The sequence below is a fragment of the Trichomycterus rosablanca genome, unplaced genomic scaffold, assembly GCF_030014385.1.
Source record: "Trichomycterus rosablanca isolate fTriRos1 unplaced genomic scaffold, fTriRos1.hap1 scaffold_233, whole genome shotgun sequence".
In the NCBI taxonomy this organism is placed as follows: Eukaryota; Metazoa; Chordata; class Actinopteri; order Siluriformes; family Trichomycteridae; genus Trichomycterus; species Trichomycterus rosablanca.
The window spans coordinates 1-18231 of record NW_026947061.1 but is presented as its reverse complement, the minus strand read 5'-3'; the positions used below and the strand labels follow the sequence as shown (position 1 = coordinate 18231).

Genomic DNA, 18231 nt, shown 5'->3' with positions numbered 1-18231 from the left:
GCACTGAACGCTACCATCCTAAAACTGCTAAAGTTTCTAAACCTTGGAACTCACACTGAAAATGAAACTTGCCATTTGCTGAGTAAATAAAGCCAAAAAGAAAAACACACACACACACACACACACACACACACACACACACACACACACACACACACACACACACACACACACACACACACACACACACACACACACACACACACACACACACACACACACAACTTCAGACTTTAACATCTCAGATCCCACTGAGATTTGAACTCGAACCGCTGGATTCCAGAGTGCTAACCATAACACCATGGAACCGTGTCATTGCAAAACTAATTGGTGTAAAGATTCACCATTTGCTAAGTAAATAAAGCAAAAAAGAAATATACACACACACACAACTTCAGACTTTACTTTTACAAGTTTTTAAACTTACGTGATTGATACAATTCTGAGGTAATTTAGAAGTTTTAGGCAGTAAATAAAAGTAAATTTAGTTACACACTGCCACCCAAGTATCAAAAAAACAAACTATGCCACTGTTGGAAAATTGCACTGAGTTAAGTTTAGGACCCAGTTGGTCGGTAGATTGCGCTGTAAACAATAATTTGCCTTTTGGTGTTACAATTCGGCATAGAGCAGTTACACGTGGAACACTATTCTCTACTCAGCATTGATAACAGTGTTTTTACCTAAATAAAGCCAGGTTCTACAGAGATTTGAACTGGGAACGCTGGATTCAAAGTCCAGAGTGCTAACCATTACACCATGGAACCACACAGTGAGGTCTTACTTAAGCCCAAAAGTGAATAATTAGTCATTTAAGAGCAAGTTGGCTGTTAGATGGCGCTGTAAACAATGATTTGCGATTATATTTTGGGATGGAGCAGTCACATGTGGAACACTATAACACTACTAGTGCTATTATGATATTAAAGCTGGATGAATGGATGGAAATTAACATGTCATTTAAGGTGACTCTAAACTAGCACAAGCAATTGTGATGCTCTGTTGTACTGTACTGTACTGTTGTTTTTTGACATTTTATTATTTAAGTGAAGCTTTTTACAAGTTTAGGGGTTTTGTGTTTTGCTTCACTGTATGTATGGTGCATTATTAAACTGTTATACATTATTTATTCTATTTTGTATTAGATGAGATGGTTTGTCTCTGTATTGACACGAGATTCATTTGTAAATGACAGCTAACGATAGTGATTCGACTCTTTTAATTATTTTGTATAACATAAAATTTTGACTTCATCAAAAAGAATCGACTCCCTCAGCTTCTAACGGCTCATTGCTGAGTACTATCAACTTAGTGAATCGACTCTTTCGAGTCTATTCCTGTCGGTAGAACCGGATTAAACAATCGACTCATTTGATTCATTTGAACGCGCAGACGCACTCGCTCTCCCGCTGTGAGCTTCTCAAACTGAACTGCGTCTTTCTGTACATGAGGAAGAAATCCATGTAGAGATCTCAAATAACATGAACCTGAAGGTATGAACTTACATTGTAGAAAAGAAAAACAAGCCAGTAGCAGCAGTGTGCACATTAAACCATTTACAGAAGGGTCATTAAGTTTGGTAAATTAAAATAATGGCATGTTTCTGACTTGAATGAGAGGGGCATTAAAAAGATCTCACACTTGTCAGAAACAATGTTTGAAGCCCAGGTCAATAGGACCTGCTAGTTAGAGAAGGATCACTTGTTTGTTAGTTTAAGTCCCAAAGTAGAGGTGGCCCATACAGGGATCGAACCCACGACCTTGGCGTTATTAGCACCACGCTCTAACCAACTGAGCTAACCTGCCAGTTCAATTATTCTCTCTTTAGATCTTTGTACATAATTCTACACTAACCTCATTTAAGCAGCTGAAACGGATTTTCATAACACACATCTAAGAGGTTTTGTGGATTCTTATATGTGTGAACTATATAAACTATATATTTCTTGTTCCTGACTGAGCTTAATGCCACCAACCAGTGACTGGACCAGATACGACTCGGGTCCTGCACACAGTAAGTAGTGCTGATACACAGTACCAGCCTGCACACCAGAGGGGCTCCAAACCTCAAGTTTTCACTCATTAAATCATGTAGTTTGTGAACTTTGTGGAATTAATGTAGGATTTGTATTTGTAGATTCTGGGTTTTAGGAAGTTGAGCTACTGTTAATATTTTTTCCCAATTGAACTAAAAACAACCTGAATTGATGTTTTAATTGTTCATTAAGACTTCACTAAGATTTATTACCATTAAGCAAATGTAAAGCATATTTCTCTATGAAGAGCATCTGTTTCCAGATAATATACACTGAGGTGTAAAGCATAATGGAGCTGGTTCAGTAATTGTGTAGTAGTTTAAAAGTGACAGTAAGTCTGTTTCTGTTTCTGTTGATTATTCTGAATTGTGTTTGTTTGTAAACTGTGAATTAGTTCTTAATCTGGTCGTGATGTTAGTGAATTAAACCTACATCTCTCTGATGGTCTGACTGATAAGCTGTCTGTTCTGACCTGCTGTTTAAGCCTGGCTAGCTCAGTCGGTAGAGCATGAGACTCTTAATCTCAGGTTCGTGGGTTCGAGCCCCACGTTGGGCGAGTGTCTTCATTTAGCATCTACTAAAACCAAAAGGACGTTCTTCCACATTGTGACTTATCAGGTGGATATTTGTGCTTGTAGGACTGTTGTTTACTGGATGTTTTCAGTTACTTATTTCCACTATTCTGTGGGACTACACATTGTTGTTGTGTCTCATATCCGTTTGATAAACAGGCAGGTTGTGCAATAAAAGACACTCGTCCATGGGTGGGCTGGAACCACCAACCTTTCGGTTAACAGCCAAACACGCTAACCGACTGCGCCACAGTGACACATACACAGCTGTTTCACTGGACGGTACACATGGGTCACATCACTTACTAATGTTTACCTCCAGCTATACCACCAGTTCTTCTGCCATCTTTAATTCTGGCTTCATTTCACCTAATGAACGTGGCATGACCTTTATAAATGCTTACAATCAATTTTGTCAATGGCAAAAATAAATAAATAAATAAAAAGAGAACTGCTGTGTAATTTAGTGAATTCTTGCAGTGCACATGGCAGAAGACTAAAAGAAATTTAGACCATGTAGAATAAAAGTATTAGGAAAGTATGAGGTTAAAAGCATCAGCTTTTATTTATTCTTAAAAGAAAAATACATGAACCTCAGTCATCACGAAGATCTGTTCTGCTCAACAACAGTAAAGCTCTCCATCGTTTCTGTGTGGCAGCTCCATAACTGAAGGGCTGTTAGTGTCGTAAATGAATCGGGTATGTGGGTATATGCCCTGCCCTTGTACACCGGCCGGTTAGCTCAGTTGGTTAGAGCGTGGTGCTAATAACGCCAAGGTCGTGGGTTCGATCCCCGTACTGGCCACACCCCCTTTTGGACTTTAACAAACAAGTGAGCCTTCTCTAACTAGCAGGTCCTATTGACCTGGGCTTCAAACGTTGTCATTCTGGTAGGACAATAAAAGCGATATACTACTCTTTATTCAATGTATTTAACTACATAGTGTTGTACAACATTACATGTGTACTTAATACTTTTGTATTTTAATACTTGCAAATTTGAATACTTGCATACTTTAATACTTGCTTACTATAATACTTTGCATTAATATATATTGAGCTGCTGTAATAAATGATCTATCTATAGATTCATTTAATTTTATTTGTAATGCTAGTGATGGGCCAAACTATCTTTAGGAAGGTAAACATATCTAGCTTTGGGGTTGTTGAGGCTAAATATTCATGATTGTTGTAATGTTGCTACACAGTCACATTAGAAATCCCTGTTAAAACTAATGTTTGATATTGCAGGGTCTGATGAAGACACTAAAAATCCGGTGGAGAGTGGTCAACCAGGCCCTCTTCACTGGAAAACAGAATGCAGCGGTTCAAGGGTTTGAGTAAGCAACTGTTTGTTTGACGTAACAAAATTTGTGTTACATCTTATGCATAATATTAATTACAAAGGGTGGTATAAAGACAAGTTTTAGTATTCAAGTTTTGCTAACTCTTTTAAAGCATTAAAAACTTTTAATGACTTTTTTTGAAGCAGTGTATGCTATATATATTAATAACTGTTATGTGCATTATATTGTAGAGCCTTTGTGTTGGAGAACCAAATGCAGGGGAAGGTGACTCCCACTTATGTGAAGATACAAAAATACAAAGTAAGCTTCGTTTGTTGGTAAAATCTTCAGTAAAAATATTAGAAAAGATTTGTAATACAAGTAAAGGTCCTTGTACTGTGTTTATGAATCTTGTAGGAACTTAAGTGTCCACCTACTGGGGTAAGTACAGAGGGTGGTGAAGCAACAACAGCATCCTGGAAATGGTATGCAGATATGGATGAGACAACAGGTGGGAGACCATCAATTAGCCCAGAGACCCTTATTTCCTCATCTGACCAGGATGCTGCTGAAGCTTCACCATCCTCGAGAAGCATGGAAACCCCAATAATGGAATAAATGGAATAATGGAAATAAAGGATTTTCTTTTTCATTTAACCTTAATTAAAAATAGAAAAAGTGTAAAAATTGGAAATTGTAATTAAAAAAATATTCAAGTTTTACTTTTAAATAATGCATAAACTATTAATGTCAAGAGACAATCAAGAACTGTAGAACAAAACTTAAAAACAAACAACATGAACCTATTAACAAAACATTTTTCTAAACATAATCATGCTCATAAAGAGCTGATATGCTGTGCTGTGGTGCTGAGACAGCTGCAGCCAGGTGCTTTCTTCCATCTTCACCTGATGTAATGTCATTTATTACAGGCTCTGGTTGGTCAACATGTACCTCTGTTAATTCTGGCTCAATGATGTCTCCATGAGTGATACAGAGGTTGTGGAGCACCTCACAGCATGCAACAACCTCCGGGGCGAAGACAGGGCTCACCTCAAGGGCTTTAAGGAAAATGGAACGCAATGTTGTCTTCATCATTCCAAAAGCCCTTTCCACCACATTCCTGGCCTTGGACAGTTTGCTGTTAAAACGAGCCTGTACAGGGTTCTGCACAGGCTCTCGATAGGGGGTCAGGAGCCGGATGGGTGTATTAATGCAGGGATAACCCCCATCCCCAAGAATGTATCGTCCTGCAGGTGGGTATTAGCCCTCTTTATACACAGGGCTGTTCTTTAGTACCCTTGCATCATGAATCGACCCAGGATAACCAACAAAAATGTCTCTGAACTTCCCCTGGTGGTCACAGATGGCTTGAAGCTGAATTGAGTGGAACAGCTTCCTGTTTAGGGAGCACTGTGCGTTGGCAGATGTGGGTTTTATTCGAATGTGGCACCCATCAGTAGCACCAACTGCCACTCTAAAACATTCGGATCCGGCCAAGTGGGCAAACCCAGCTCCTACACACTCTAGTTCATCACCAGTTGGTAGGGTGATGATCCTCCTGACGAGCCCTCTGACAGCCCTACTCATTTTGTGCACAATGTCGCTCAGACGATTTTCGAAAAATTATTCTACTGTAATTATTAATGTGTCAGATCTATCATTTTGTCATTTATTTTCATTGTATCAGTCTAATCATGGTAATGTAGTATACTGTTGCTAAAGAGGTTAGCAGTACTTACATTATTTCTGAGGTAAAAAATCAATAACTTTCTTAGTTCTCTTCTGTGATTTACTACTCTCTGCCGTCTCAGTGTGGAGTCGGGATACATGACTATAGATTAATCAGTTAGTGGCGCAAATAAAGACGATAAATACCCAAAGTTTTGGCGAGTGGAGCTCGAAATGAGCATGCGGTCTGTAACTATGGTCACTTGATGTTGGTAAGATGGCGGACGTAGTACGTACGGGTGTTGTGTGCATACTGCACACTTCTGTACTGAAAGTACATACTTCCTCCAATCTAGTACGTACTCAGTAAGTATGCGATTTCGGACGCAGCCTAACTCTGTGTCTGTTTCTGTTGATTATTTTGAATTGTGTTTGTTTGTAAACTGTGAATTAGTTCTTAATCTGGTCGTGATGTTAGTGAATTAAACCTACATCTCTCTGATGGTCTGACTGATGAGCTGTCTGTTCTGACATGTTGCTTAAGCCTGGCTAGCTCAGTCGGTAGAGCATGAGACTCTTAATCTCAGGGTCGTGGGTTCGAGCCCCACGTTGGGCGACTATCTTCATTTGACGTCTATGGACAGACAGTCTCCGCTGACTTATCAAGTGGATATTTGTGCTTGCAGGATTGTTGTTTACTGGATGTTTTTCAGTTACTTATTTTCACTATTCTGTGGGACCACACATTGTTGTTGTGTCTCATATCCGTTTGATCAACAGGCAGGTTGTGCAATAAAAGACACTCGTCCCTGGGTGGGCTCGAACCACCAACCTTTCGGTTAACAGCCGAACGCGCTAACCGATTGCGCCACAGAGACACACTCTAGTTAGAGCTATTAGAGTTCATTGGATGGTACACACGGGTCAGATGATTTGTTAACGTTTACTGAAGGGCAAATAAGTTTCTGACTTTAGAAACCATTAGAGAGTCTGCACACTTTCAGTGAAGATCAAAGCAAAACTTTACAGTGAGAAATCCAGACTTCAATCAATTTCACTGAGGAATAACAGAAAAACTACATCACAACCTACAGCACTTACAACACAACAGCTGGTTTTAACTACTCTGTACGTGTGGATCTGAAACAGACCAAACATTTCCTCAGTCTTCACTTGTGTAAATTATCTGCTAATGCAAATAATTATATTTTTCATGTTATTATAGTCCCAAAGAAGTCCAGCATCACATGTATGAATGACTACCGCCCCATCGCTCTCACAGCAATAGTGATGAAATGCTTTGAGAGATCTTAGCTCATATAAAGAGCAGTCTTCTTTAGCAGTGTAAAGAGCAGGTGGGTATAAGCCCTCTTTATATTCAGGGCTGTTCTTTAGTAACCTTGCATCATTAACCGACCCAGGATAACCAACAAAAAATCTATACTGCTATACAAGCTGTACACTGACTAAGTTATATCCAAGTCTCATTTCTATTGTGTTGTCCCATTAAAAGATATAATAAAATGTCTGCAGAAATGTGAGGGTGCACTTACTTTTGTGAGATACTGTAAGGTGGCAACACTGAGTGTTATACTGTTTATTACCCTGACTTTAACGTTAGCAAGTCATGTGACCCGTGTGTACCATCCAATGAAACAGCTGTGCGCGTGTCTCTGTGGTGCAATCGGTTAGCGTGTTTGGCTGTTCCAAAGTGGAAGAACGTCCTTTTGGTTTCCGTAGACGTTAAATGAAGATAGTCGCCCAACATGGGGCTCGAACACACAACCCTGAGATTAAGAGTCTCATGATCTACCGACTGAGCTAGTACTCTTAAACTACTACACAATTACTGAACCCTTTCCATTATGCTTTAAACCTCAGTGTATATTATCTGGAAACAGATGCTCTTCATATAGAAATATGCTTTACATTTGCTTAATGGTAATAACTCTTAGTGAACCCACAAAGCCTCTTAGATGTGTATTATGAAAGTCCGTTTCAGCTACACACACACACAGAGTAGTTCAAATGAGCTGTTGACAGTACTTTGGTCAGTGGAAGTAGTTTTATAGCTTTATAAATACATTTTACTTACTTGCTATTTCCGTTCTTGCAGGAGTGTGGGTTTTTAAACACCTCACTGTTACTGCTGGACTAAGAATTGTCCACCAACCAGAAATATCCAGCCAACAGCACCCCATGGGCAGCGTCCTGTGACCACTGATGAAGGTCTAGAAGATGATCGACTCAAACAGCAGCAATAGATGAGCGATCGTCTCTGACTTTACATCTACAAGGTGAACCAACTAGGTAGAAGTGTCTGTTAGAGTGGACAGTGAGTGAACACGGTATTTAAAAACTCCAGCAGCGCTGCTGTGTCTGATCTACTCGAACCAGCAGAACACACACTAACACACCACCACCATGTCAGTGTCACTGCAGTGCTGAGAATGATCCACCACCTAAATAATACCTGCTCTGTGGTGGTCCTGTGGGGGTCCTGACCATTGAAGAACAGGGTGAAAGGGGGCTAACAAAGCATGTAGAGAAACAGATGGACTACAGTCAGTAATTGTAGAACTACAGAGTGCTTCTGTATGGTAAGTGGAGCTGATAAAATGGACAGAATGTTATGTCTGATCGGTGTACAAGATGAGTGTGAATAAAAGTCACCAAATGCTGAAGCATCCATGATCAGGATGAATTAAAAACACAGTATTCATTTGGAGATAATGAAATATTGAATGGAATATTTATATGTTCTGGTTATAAATGTTCATATGTTTACAGTATACTTTAATGATGTATTTCCTTAATTTCACAATGTACTAGGTGTCTGACCCTGAATTGCTGGGGAACAATTTACAATAGTGTGAAAGAATAAAGAAAATGAAGTAATTAAAAGTGAGTGAGGTAAAACTGTAATCAGGTAGTATAGAGGAGTCTGTAGTGTTTACCTCAGCTGCTTCAGGACGCGTCTCAATTTGTCCATGCTTTGTGAAAGCCTTTATGCAATGTGGATCAGTGTTAATTTCGTGACCTTTTTTCATGACAAAAACGAGACTATAACTAAATAGAAACTACATAAAAGGATAAAAACTATGACGAAATGAATTGACACTTTTGTCGACGAATAAAAACAAGACAAAAATGTTTGGCAGGGACGACATCCAATAAGTGATTTAGTTTTGTGGATGGTAGTGACAAGTTAGGAAGAGATCCAATCAGAACTACTTTAGCGTATGTGGAGGGGCGGGACAAGCCGGGTAGCCATCCAATCAGTACTAATCTCTTTTGCAGTACCGCGGTAAGACTACACTTGCACAAATTTGATCTGAACCCGGGAAGACCAGACTAGCCTGTGAACTGTCTTTACTTATGGAACTAGGTTAACTCCACAATGTCAACAAGGAGAAAGTGGAGAGCCGATATATAGACACATTTCTCATTTCACGTCGTGAAAAACAAGATGATGTGTACACCATGTGGGGCGACGATCTCGGGTAAAAACACAACAAATCTGAAACATCTGGCACTGCTGGCAATATAATGGCAACATAATGTCACAGCTGCTTTTGCAGTACCCAGTTTTATAAAGAATGTAATATGGAATTTGTTATGAACAATGCATATATTTTTCAGGCAGAGCAGGCCTTCTGGTCATTAATATTTTGTTATTGTTATGCTCAATAAGCAAGGTCAGGTAAATAAAGATGTTTGAAATAAGTTACATCTGTTTTGTGTGTATTGTACTTTCAAACATTAATAATATTCCATAACTGGTTAAAAATGTTTCATTTTGTGTAAATAATTCAAGGGAACTGATGATAAAGCATTTACATTTTACACCCTTTATATTTGAGTCGACTGAATCGACTGTAGATTTAGTCGACTATATTCTTATGATAATTAGTCGACTAAAACTAAAACAATTAAGATGACTAAATTATGACTTTATGACTAAATGACATTTTAGTTAAAAGACTATGACTAAGACTAAATCAAAATGTGCTGTCAAAATTAACACTGGCCTAAGGTAAACATTACCAAGTCATGTGACCCATGCGTACCGTCCAATGAAAAAAAGTGTGTGTGTGTCTCTGTGCGCAATCGGTTAGCGCGTTCGGCTGTTAACCGAAAGGTTAGTGGTTTGAGCCCACCCAGGGACGAGTGTCTTTTATTGCACAACCTGCCTGTTAATCAAAGGATATGAGACAACAACAACATGTAGTCCCACAGACTAGTGGAAATAAGTAACTGAAAAACATCCAGCACAAATATCCACCTGATAAGTCACCAGAGACCGACTGTCCAAAGTGGTTTCAGTAGATGTTAAATGAAGATACTCACCCAACATGGGGCTCAAACCCACGACCCTGAGATTAAGAGTCTCATGCTCTACCGACTGAGCTAGCTGGGCTTAAGCAGCATGTTAGAATAGACAGCTCATCGGTCAGACCATCAGAGAGATGTAGGTTTAATTCACTAACATCATCACGACGGTTCTTTAAGTCTAACGTCAGGAATAAACTCGAAAAAGTCGATTCACTAAGCTGATAGTACTCAGCAATGAGCCGTTAGAAGCTGAAGGAGTCGATTCTTTTTGATGAAGTCAACATTTTATGTTATACAAAATACTTAACCCTTCTGTCATGTTCACCTCCCGCCCCTTACTTTAGTGTTCCCGGTCAAAATTGACCGGTCTGTTTTAACTGCTCTTAAATTAGCACAAAAACCATTTTTCACCACCAAATTTTTATTCAACATTCTTTAGCTGTGATCAATGTCTCAAAGTAGTGTTTAACATGAATTTATAGAATTAGACATAAAATAACTGCAGTGAAAATACAAAATGAACATGTTTGTCATTTCGCCAGCGGACGGGTCGTGTATCTCTGTTATCAAATCGAATAATTGTTGAAAGGACATGAAACTGTTGTAAGGACATAGTTGCCCGGAATATAGGCCTGCCAGACTCTGCATCCCACAGACTTTTTGTAGCCTCATTGTTTGAGCGATATACTCCTGCTAAAATCAACAGACCGAAGTAGGCTTGGAGGTCTACCAGGTCGATTTCTCTCCAGGTGTCCCCAAACACACGCTTCCCCTCCAGGTTAGTCATCTCCAGTATAATTCCCTCAATGGACTCTGGTAAAAAGAGTTGGAAGCTGGACTTGATGTCATCCACACGAGATGTCGCATACCGTGTTGGCCCTGGAGTCATCTTTATGATGTTTTCCACTCTCGCTCTACTTCCTCTGTCCTGGGGGGATGAAGACCAGAGCAAGTGTCCACTCTTGGACTGGAATCTCTCCTCAGGTGCCTGTTCTTCAGGTGCCTCTCCCTCTCCATCTGACTGGTCAGTCTCCTCAAAGTTTGGATCTAAATCTGTGTTGTCTTCCACTTCCGAGACATCCTCCTCTATCTCTGGTTCAATTTCAGTGCCCTCTTCATCATGTCCAAAAACCTGGACCAGAACCTCTTCCACAGATAACCGCTTGGTCAGTCGCCTACTCATTGTGCTCAGAGTAAAATGAGTGCAAGGCAAACATCAATCTATATACAGTGTATCACAAAAGTGAGTACACCCCTCACATTTCTGCAGCTATTTAAGTATATCTTTTCATGGGACAACACTGACAAAATGACACTTTGACACAATGAAAAGTAGTCTGTGTGCAGCTTATATAACAGTGTAAATTTATTCTTCCCTCAAAATAACTCAATATACAGCCATTAATGTCTAAACCACCGGCAACAAAAGTGAGTACACCCCTAAGAGACTACACCCCTAAATGTCCAAATTGAGCACTGCTTGTCATTTTCCCTCCAAAATGTCATGTGATTTGTTAGTGTTACTAGGTCTCAGGTGTGCATAGGGAGCAGGTGTGTTCAATTTAGTAGTACAGCTCTCACACTCTCTCATACTGGTCACTGAAAGTTCCAACATGGCACCTCATGGCAAAGAACTCTCTGAGGATCTTAAAAGACGAATTGTTGCGCTACATGAAGATGGCCAAGGCTACAAGAAGATTGCCAACACCCTGAAACTGAGCTGCAGCACAGTGGCCAAGATCATCCAGCGTTTTAAAAGAGCAGGGTCCACTCAGAACAGACCTCGCGTTGGTCGTCCAAAGAAGCTGAGTGCACATGCTCAGCGTTACATCCAACTGCTGTCTTTGAAAGATAGGCGCAGGAGTGCTGTCAGCATTGCTGCAGAGATTGAAAAGGTGGGGGGTCAGCCTGTCAGTGCTCAGACCATACGCCGCACACTACATCAAATTGGTCTGCATGGCTGTCACCCCAGAAGGAAGCCTCTTCTGAAGTCTCTACACAAGAAAGCCTGCAAACAGTTTGCTGAAGACATGTCAACAAAGGACATGGATTACTGGAACCATGTCCTATGGTCTGATGAGACCAAGATTAATTTGTTTGGTTCAGATGGTCTCAAGCATGTGTGGCGGCAATCAGGTGAGGAGTACAAAGATAAGTGTGTCATGCCTACAGTCAAGCATGGTGGTGGGAATGCCATGGTCTGGGGTTGCATGAGTGCAGCAGGTGTTGGGGAGTTAAATTTCATTGAGGGACACATGAACTCCAATATGTACTGTGAAATACTGAAGCAGAGCATGATCCCCTCCCTCCGGAAACTGGGTCGCAGGGCAGTGTTCCAGCATGATAATGACCCCAAACACACCTCTAAGACGACCACTGCTTTATTGAAGAGACTGAGGGTAAAGGTGATGGACTGGCCAAGCATGTCTCCAGACCTAAACCCAATAGAACATCTTTGGGGCATCCTCAAGCGGAAGGTGGAGGAGCGCAAAGTCTCGAATATCCGCCAGCTCCGTGATGTCGTCATGGAGGAGTGGAAAAGCATTCCAGTGGCAACCTGTGAAGCTCTGGTAAACTCCATGCCTAGGAGAGTTAAGGCAGTTCTGGGAAATAATGGTGGCCACACAAAATATTGACACTTCAGGAACTTTCACTAAGGGGTGTACTCACTTTTGTTGCCGGTGGTTTAGACATTAATGGCTGTATATTGAGTTATTTTGAGGGAAGAATAAATTTACACTGTTATATAAGCTGCACACAGACTACTTTTCATTGTGTCAAAGTGTCATTTTGTCAGTGTTGTCCCATGAAAAGATATACTTAAATATCTGCAGAAATGTGAGGGGTGTACTCACTTTTGTGATACACTGTATATGGGGTCTGTGTGAAGATGATACATTGATTAGTCTGGAAGGTGTGGTTAACGTGTGGTTCACGTGGGGGATGGGCACATAAGCGCGGGAAAGAGATGGGTTCACATAACAGACACCTGTTTAGTCTGGTCAAGATATGATACATTGTTTCATCCGGAAGTTGGTTCACGTGGGAGGATCGGCACATAAGCGCGGGAAAGAGATGTGTACACGCAAAAGACATTGTTCAGTCTGAAATGTGTGTGTGAGTGAGTGAGTGAGTGAGTGAGTGAATGAGTGGGTGGGTGAGTGGGTGGGTGGGTGGGTGAGTGAGTTTGGGTGGTGTGTATGGGGATGTTTTCTGTCTGATGGATAAATATAGTCTGGATACCCATTCATTTCCTATGGCGGTCACTTTTGACCGGGAACACCACAGGTGTCACAAGGCTGACTAAAACACTCAAAATTCAATGAAAGAATTTTTTTATGTTCAAGTGCATATTGTGGAGGATATCATGAGGCCTTGAGGCAATCAGATGTAAAACACAATATTTATGAGTGTTTTAAGTTGTAAATCGGTCAGATTTGACCCGAACACGACAGAAGGGTTAAAGGAGTCGGATCACTATCGTTAGCTGTCATTTAAAAATACAGAGACAAACCATCTCATCTAATACAAAATAGAATAAATAATGTATAACAGTTTAATGATGCACCATACAGTGAAGTAAAACACAAAACCCCTAAACTTGTAAAAAGGTTTACTTCAATAACAATAAAATGTCAAAAATACATAAAATCACCTAAATATTATCTACATAACACATACAGCAAAAACATGTGAATGTGGAAGCATGTGTGTGTATTGTGTATGAGTGTGTGTATTGTTTGTGTATTGTGTGTGTGTGTGCATGCTTATGAATATTAACTGAATAGATACGTATGTTAGACACGTATACATACATGAAGTAATGTAGACACACATATTAACTCCTTAGCAATAGTAATGATACACTATGTGGCAAAAATTATTTGGACACCTTACCATGAGCTTGTTGGATCTCATTTCAAAAAACTAACAGTATTAAAATCAACTGACTTGTGTGTGATCATTCGTGACTTGTGATCTCCTGAACAGGTGCAAAAACATCAAATCATCTGCTTCAGAGCGACTATGAGGGACGGGCCAACTGCATCCTGAACTTAATGCAATTTTCCAACAGCGAAATGTTTTGTTGTGATTTTTATACTTGGTGGCAATGTTTAACTAAAATTACTTTTATTTAGTGTTTAAAACTTCTAAATTACCTCAGTTTTGTCAATTGATTTCAGTCAATTATATCTATCACATAAGTTTAAATCACTTGAGATGTAAAAGTAAAGTCTGAAGTTGTGTATTTTTGCTTTATTTACTTAGCAAATGGTGAATCATTACGTTTAGTTCTTGTGGCGTCAGGGTTCCTTGGTGTAATGGTTAGCACTCTGGACTTTGAATCCAGTGATCCGAGTTCAAATCTCGGTGGAACCTGGCTTTATTTAGGTAAAAACACTGTTATCAATGCTGAGTAGAGAATAGTGTGCCACATGTGACTGCTCTATGCCGAATTGTAACACCAAAAGGCAAGTGATTGTTTACAGCGCCATCTACCTAAAGGTTTAGAAACTTTAGCAGTTCCAGGATGGTAGCGTTCAGCGCATGCGCAAGTACAACAGAGCGCTTGTGGGGTGTAGACCACGATTACTTGTGTTAGTTGTGTCAACCAAGCAGATCACCATTCAGGAAGGTATATCAGTGCCAAAATACGAGCCAGTTTGTTCAGTAAAACTTTATAAGCCAACAGCAGCGAATAAACTTAAGAGTCACCTTAGATTACATGTTAACTTCCATCTATCCATCCAGCTTAAATACCCTAAACACTATGTACAAAACATGTGGAGCTATTCTTACTACAGTAAAACACACTGAACTGACTTTTAAAGTGAAGTTCAAAATGTTGTACAGAGATCGTTCCCATCTAGTGGTGCTAGATAAATTACAGCTTGTTGCTTGGGTACAGATTTGTGACATTATTATTAAATTGTTGTTGTTGTGTTTGTTGTTATTTTTTAATTGTTCATGTTTTTAAGTGTAAAACCATAAACATCACTGCCTATAAATAAATGAATATTGTGTTTCCAGCTGAGATCTTTGTTTACGTGAACAATGTCTGAAATTGGACGAGCTTGATTAGTTTGTAATATGTGTTAAGATGATGAATGAACCTAAACACTTGCTTTTAAATTTGAAGTTTTTATTTATTTATTTTAGTTTCAATACAACGTTACACCAGCAAGATAAAGAAAGCAAAAATAAAGTGTCCCAAGTGTTTTTGTAACGTGTTGTAGACCTGCAATGGCGATGGCAATGGCGAATGTTTTTGGTATACAGGAAAGAAAAGGCCGAATGCAGGTGAAAATGTGTTATTTGGCAACCAGCACTGTGTAAATATTGGACAGAACACATGATGGGTAATTTTAACTTGTTGGGTTGTGCAGTTTAACCATTAGTTCTTAATCTGGTCGTGATGTTAGTGAATTAAACCTACATCTCTCTGATGGTCTGATCGATGAGCTGTTTGTTCTAACATGTTGCTTAAGCCCGGCTAGCTCAGTTGGTAGAGCATGAGACCCTTAATTTCAGGGTCGTGGGTTTGAGCCCCACGTTGGGCGAGTATCTTCATTTAACATCTACGGAAACCAAAAGAACGTTCTTCCACTTTGGACAGTCGGTCTCTGGTGACTTATCAGGTGGATGTTTGTGCTTGTAGGACTGTTGTTTACTGGATGTTATTTAGTTACTTATTTCCACTATTCTGTGGGACTACACATTGTTGTTGTGTCTCATATCCGTTTGATCAACAGGCAGGTTGTGCAATAAAAGGCACTCGTCCCTGGGGGGGCTCGAACCACCAACCTTTCGGTTAACAGCCGAACGCGCTAACCAATTGCACCACAGAGGCACGTGCACAGCTGTTTTACTGGATGGTACACATGGGTCACATGACTTGCTAACATTTACAGAAGGGCAATTAAGTTTGGCAAATTGAAATAATGGCATGTTTCTGACCTGTATGAGAGAGGCATTAAAAAGATCTTACACTTGTCAGAGACAACGTTTGAAGCCCAGGTCAATAGAACCTCCTAGTGAGAGAAGGCTCACTTGTTTGTTAGTTTAAGTCCAAAAGTGGGTGTGGCTCATACGGGGATCAAACCCACGACCTTGGTGTTATTAGCACAACGCTCTAACCAACTGAGCTAACCGGCCTATGACCCAAGCAGGGCATATACCCACATACCCGATTCTACACTGCCAGCACTTCAGTTATGGAGCTGCTACACAGAAACGATGGAGAGGTTTACTGTTGTTCTCAAGTTCGTCTCGGCTGTAGGAGAGGAGACTTAATGGATGAATTCAGTTTAAATATTAATTTAAAAAAACTTAATGATTTACTAGGTTGTTTGTTACAGTTTCCTTTCCAGTCGTACCTCCACACAAACCAAAACACTCAATCTGTAAAGGAAAGACACGTGCATGAATGTGATGAGGTTCTAAGATTTTCTAATGTTGCGCTCACTATTAAAAGTTAAAAGTATGGGGGTGTGTCAGTACCAGTACCAGGGAGTGTCATGGTATGGGGGTGTGTCAGTACCAGTATCAGGGTGTGTCATGGTATGGGGGTGTGTCAGTAATAGTACCAGGGTGTGTCATGGTATGGTGGTGTGTCAGTACCAGTATCAGGGTGTGTCATGGTATGGGGGTGTGTCAGTACCAGTACCAGGGTGTGTCATGGTATGGGGGTGTGTCAGTACCAGTACCAGGGTGTGTCATGGTATGGGGGTGTGTTAGTACCAGTACCAGGGTGTGTCATGGTATGGGGGGTGTGTCAGTAATAGTACCAGGGTGTGTCATGGTATGGGGGTGTGTCAGTACCAGTATCAGGGTGTGTCATGGTATGGGGGTGTGTCAGTACCAGTACCAGGGTGTGTCATGGTATGGGGGTGTGTCAGTACCAGTACCAGGATGTGTCATGGTATGGGGTGTGTCAGTATCAGTATCAGGGTGTGTCATGGTATGGGGGTGTGTCAGTACCAGGGTGTGTCATGGTATGGGGGTGTGTCAGTACCAGTACCAGGGTGTGTCATGGTATGGGGGTGTTTCAGTACCAGTACCAGGATGTGTCATGGTATGGGGTGTGTCAGTATCAGTATCAGGGTGTGTCATGGTATGGGGGTGTGTCAGTACCAGGGTGTGTCATGGTATGGGGGTGTGTCAGTACCAGTACCAGGATGTGTCATGGTATGGGGTGTGTCAGTATCAGTATCAGGGTGTGTCATGGTATGGGGGTGTGTCAGTACCAGGGTGTGTCATGGTATGGGGTGTGTCAGTACCAGTACCAGGGTGTGTCATGGTATGGGGGTGTGTCAGTACCAGTACCAGGGTGTGTCATGGTATGTGGTGTGTCAGTACCAGAGTGTGTCACACACACTTATACCTAGGGTACCCTGTTACCCCCAGGACATGGGGAAAACATGCTAATTTCACTCGATAATTGAACCCAAGACCCTCCAGAAGCCGTCCCACAGTGGAAATCAAGTCAGTATATGTGCAGTCACATGAATCCAGTCATGCCCATATATGGTAAAGGTAAATTCACTCTGCTCTCTCGGAACGCTGTGACATCACAATGTGGACCTGTGCTCTTCAGCAGCAGCATTTAGATTTTCTCCTCATTTACGATGGCTGCTTCTCTGAGACAGAGGTTTCTGCGTGTGCTGTGTTGCGGGGCGCCTCCCCGGGCGTCCTCCGGGGGCGACCCGGGTCACGGGGGTGGCACAGGGGCCCAGGAAGCACTCCTGATGGAGGGGTTTCTGTTTAAGAGGACCAGGAGTGTGTTTAAAACCTGGAACAGGTCTGTACACTGATGCTTAGTGTATATATCAGGAATTCTCTATATATATACACTCAATATTATATATATACACTCAATAATATATATATATATATATATATATATACACTTAATATTATATATACACTCAATATTATATATATACACTCAATAATATATATATATATATATATATATATACACTTAATATTATATATATATACACTCAATATTATATATATACACTCAATATTATATATATACAGTATATACACTCAATATTATATATATACACTCAATATTATATATATATATTTATATATATACACTCAATATTATATATATACACACTCAATATTATATATATACACTCAATATTATATATATATATATATATACACTCAATATTATATATATACACTCAATAATATATATATATATATATATATATATATACGATGTGTTTGATCTCTGCAGGCGGTGGTTCATCATACAAAACGATCAGCTTCTCTACAAGAAGAGGTTTAAGGTCGGTCACATGACTTTACATT

The 18231-nt window shown here is 40.3% G+C and overlaps 4 non-coding genes across 4 annotated transcripts; 3 read left to right on the top strand and 1 right to left on the bottom strand.

Moving 5' to 3' along the window:
* Positions 1–3339: 3339 nt before the first annotated feature.
* Positions 3340–3413, top strand: trnai-aau (transfer RNA isoleucine (anticodon AAU)). The gene has a single exon. It is a non-coding gene; the product is annotated as a tRNA-Ile (tRNA).
* Positions 3414–6108: 2695 nt separating this feature from the next.
* trnak-cuu (transfer RNA lysine (anticodon CUU)) lies at positions 6109–6181 on the top strand. The gene has a single exon. It is a non-coding gene; the product is annotated as a tRNA-Lys (tRNA).
* Positions 6182–6369: 188 nt separating this feature from the next.
* trnan-guu (transfer RNA asparagine (anticodon GUU)) lies at positions 6370–6443 on the bottom strand. Its single transcript has one exon. It is a non-coding gene; the product is annotated as a tRNA-Asn (tRNA).
* A 7765-nt stretch (positions 6444–14208) lies between these two features.
* On the top strand, positions 14209–14280 carry trnaq-uug (transfer RNA glutamine (anticodon UUG)). Its single transcript has one exon. It is a non-coding gene; the product is annotated as a tRNA-Gln (tRNA).
* Positions 14281–18231: the final 3951 nt, after the last annotated feature.